The sequence below is a fragment of the Pundamilia nyererei genome, unplaced genomic scaffold, assembly GCF_000239375.1.
Source record: "Pundamilia nyererei isolate P.nyererei 1_Seehausen unplaced genomic scaffold, PunNye1.0 scaffold00309, whole genome shotgun sequence".
Taxonomy (NCBI): Eukaryota; Metazoa; Chordata; class Actinopteri; order Cichliformes; family Cichlidae; genus Pundamilia; species Pundamilia nyererei.
In genome coordinates this window covers 329,564-334,034 of record NW_005187710.1, presented here as the reverse complement: position 1 = coordinate 334,034, position 4,471 = coordinate 329,564, and positions in this window count along the sequence as shown.

Genomic DNA, 4,471 nt, shown 5'->3' with positions numbered 1-4,471 from the left:
CTCCTTTCAGTGCTCTGTGACAACAATTCTCTCCTTTCGCCAGGAACTGTTAGATAAAAGAAAGGGCTTTTCCACAATTAAAGTATATCTAGCAGCCATTTCAGCCTGCCATGTGGGCTTTGTGGATGCTCCAGTGAGCCATCACCCAGTCTGCCGTTTCATGAAAGGGGAACGACGGCTTCACCTGGTGTCTAAACCTCTCGTTCCCACGTTGGATTTATCCCTGGTGCTGATGGCAGTTTCAAAGCCACCATTTGAACCACTAAACCAGGTGGAAATAAAAATTGTGTCATTGAAGAATGCAAAGACACGGCTCTCGCATCTGCAAAGCGTATAAGTGATATTCATGCGCTGTCAATACACAAAGAGTGCACCCGATTCACGCGGGAGAACTTTAGAGTCATACTCAGGCCAAATCCGGCCTTTGTGCCCAAAAATCCTTATCTCCAATGCACACCATTGGAGCTTGAAGCTTTTTGCTCTCCTCCTTTCTCCTACCCTGAACAGGAGTGCCTACATGCTCTCTGTCCAGTTAGGGCTTTATGTACCTATATACAGGGTGGGCCATTTATATGGATACACCGCAATAACATGGGAATGGCTAGTGATATTAAAGTCCTGTTTGTGGCAAATTAGTATATGTGAGGGGGCAAACTCCTCAAGATGGGTGGTGACCATGGTGGCCAATTAGAAGTCGGCCATCTTAGAGATACAACTTTTGTTTTTTCAATAGGAAGAGGGTCATATGACACATCAAACTTATTGGTAATGTCACAAGAAAAACAATGATGCGCTTGGTTTCAATGTACCGTAACTTTATTCTTACATGCAAAGCTATATGTTGAAGGAAACCGTGACCTAGAACAAGCTGATGGCATGTAAGTACAACTCCTCCAGTTTCATATGCAAAAAAAATATTGTGCTACTTTACGGGGTTGCAGTTCTACAGGGGTTTAAAAATAGTTACGCATGCCCGCTCCGACCGGTTTTAAACGGTTAAATTTGTATGATGTGGAAATTGTTTTAAGGTTCTTTAATGAATTTTATTATTGATTGCATTAAGCCATTATATACAAAGAGTGAGAGGTATTTGATCATTAGTGGTGATTAATTTGTTTTATACTATTCATGTGAAATGTGTTTACTGCCCCGTGCAGGTTGTTTGTTTGTTTTTTTGTTTGAAACTGAAATCCAGGATTCAGGATCCCCAGCTGCAAGTGACAACTGCGTTACTTCTTGACAGATAAGCTTATGAGCTCTCAAAACAATACACTACCCGGGTAGTACATTAACGCTTTAGGACCTACCATAGAACCAAGTCCATCAGAGCTTATATTATATTTTTACATGCTGTAGAGCCATTTTTGGGAGCATTTCAAGTTGATATAAATCAATACAACCATTATAGCCCAAATCGTAACAATAACCGCGTTAAATATGCATTAAGTGTATATAATTACATAAATTGCAAAAAAGTGCAATAAACTACTAAAAAAATTTAAATCGTTTTTGTTTTTTAACATATATTTCCGATTAGAGAAATTTAAGAGGTTTATCCCTCAAAACTGTAAATACAAAACAGTTGCACAAAATAGTTTCCCACCACAGGAAATTTATTTTGAGTGTCTTCATATTTTTATTTTTGAAATATACCAATTTTTATATACTGCAGGAAAAACAAAAATAAATATTATAATGCAAATTTGCAAAAAAAACCGCATCAAAATAAACTATTTTCAGCAGTGCAATTTGAGTTCTAAGCATCCCAGAAACTATTCAGAAAAGTATAAAGTCAACCATGACTTTTAAAAACACCAGTGTAGGCTTATAAGGCCGCAAAGGTAAAAAAAAAAAACTGTTCTGCGAAAATGAGGAAGGTTTCCAGCCTACTTAGAAGTGACAACTGCGTTACTTCTTGACAGATAAGCTTATGAGCTCTCAAAACGATACACTACCTGGGTAGTACATTAACACACTACACACATACTTGAACTGAAAAGACTGAAAAGAACTTTGAACTCTGAACTTTGGACTATGAAACTGAATACACGGACTGACAAATATGGACTATTGGAACTGTTGTGAACTGTTGAATGACCGTTTATGATTTTGTTTAAATAAATGTTAAATGTTCTTTAGCTGTGTGTTATTCGCTCCTTAGTCGATTCCTAGAGAACATAAGCTCAAGATCCTAACTTTCTCTACATTCTATAGTGGTAAAGTATTGTGTGTTACATAGATAAGGACTCCGAATTTCTCCTTGAGATTGAAAATGTGACTAACAAGAATGTAAAATGGCAGACTAGTTGCATTGAAAGGCCAGCACTGCATCATACTCCAGAGCCAGACCCTGTTTTGACTGACTCGAGCGATGGAAATGACGTTGACAGTTATTCTGACCACAGTACTACACCCTTGAAAAACAGCAAAGCTAAATTACGACCACAGATGACCCCTTACATCCCAGCCAGTCACCCATTCAGCTAAATCTCAGCCTTGTAGGGTTGTAAAACCAAAGACTACTCCAACCAGACTTCCAGTGGTGACAGACGAAGTAACTAACCCACCAGAGGTACAGCGTATAGTAGTGGAACATGTAATCAGAAATGACTCTGTCGCAACACATAGCCAATCCAAATGGTTACGCTCATTCTCAGGCCATGTGTCAAAACCCCCAGGAGAAGTGGATTTTGAAATGTGGTGTTTACATGTTGAACTAATGTTCAGTGGTGGCACTCCAGTTGACATTCAGTGGTGGAAAATACTAGAGAGTCTAACCCATAGGTGTCAAACTCTGGCCCGTGGGCCAAATTTGGCCCGCAGCCTAATTACATTTGGCCCGCGAAGCCATACCAAATTACTATTAAAGCTGGCCTACTGGTATTATACAGCTAATATATATATTGTTTAGTATTAAGCTTTGCTTGTTCCATATTTAGTTTTTCAGCAAAACGTGTTTGAGTACATAAGAAAAGATTCATTCTTATATCTGGAGGAATAAATATATTTCAATAAATATTAACGTTAGCCCGCTACTTTCAGTTTTGAATTTTGGCCCACTGTGTATTTGAGTTTGACACCCTGGTCTAACCCAAATCCCACTGAGGAGTCCTTACCCTTAAATCTAACCTCTCTTCTTCCTATCCTGTCCTGCCTCTCATGTGTTACTTTTTAGGATCAAATAAGTTTGATGTTTGGAGGCACACAGTGATGCAATAATAACTCGGCACAAATGCATTAAGGCAAAAGTAGCCTGTTTTGAAAATGTAAAAATTAGAAACTACAGATAATTGTTTAAAAAGTTAGGGAGTAAAAGTAAAAATTTAGTCAGAAAAATAAATACTAAAGTAAAGAAGAGATACCTGAAAATTGTACTTAAGTGCAGTAAAAATGTAAATAGAATTGTATTAGCTTTTGTGTGCATTTTTTTTTTTATATGTTTTATACACATTAAGTAACCTGTCAGTACACCATGTGGTTACATTGTCATGATTATGGTTAAAGAAGCAGTGTTAAGGGTTCAATATTGAGGAAGGGTACAAGAGGTAATCGAAGAATAACCACACTGATCCGGCCGGGTGAAGTCAAACGATGATTTTAATACACACGTGGGAAGGTCACTCCGTACGCAGACAGCAATTGATCTTCGACTAATCAAAGCATAGGCAGATATTTTATACCATCAGGGCTTGAATTTAATGATGCCCCTTCAACGTCAGATACATTTCATACATAGGTCAAATCAAAACCACAATGACTTTTAACACAGAAAAGAACATTATCTCTGTCTTCATGGCAGATGTTTCCTGTCAACCTTTTTGACTAGCGCTTCTCCAAAACCGCAGACAATGTTTTGCAGTGAGCTAGCGCTTCTGCAAGCCCACAGTTACAAGCAAACATGATATGTCACGATCTCACTTGGCACTCTGTGTCACCTCTCACCTACTAACGCTCACAGTCAAACAGAGGCCACTGTCAAATGTGTCACAGTTTACTAAAACTAAAGATATAATATAAACTGAATAAATGTTTTAACCAACTGATACTACTTAAAACTCAATACAAGAATATGAACATATAAAAGATAATAGAAATGACCTGATATAAGTGTTTTGTAAGCATGTATTGCAATTCCTTCTATGTTCTAGTTTCCCTCAGCATGTACCACCTGGACAGTCACGCCAGTGAAGCTTAAGACCCTTAATGAACCGAACATCAACTCAAAATAAGCACAGATATGCAATGTGTATAAAATAGCTATAACTGCATCTGGAATACAAGGTTAATATGATAACAGTATGCATAAACATCTTAAGGCCATCTTAAAGCTATCTGTTACATTGTTAAAGCAACGATCATACTGCAGATTATATTGTACTGGTAAAATACTTTTGTTCATCCCCACAGCAGGAAAATCATTTAAAAATACAGATTTTGCTGGTCTTGGTCACTATGTCACTATGTGACCAAG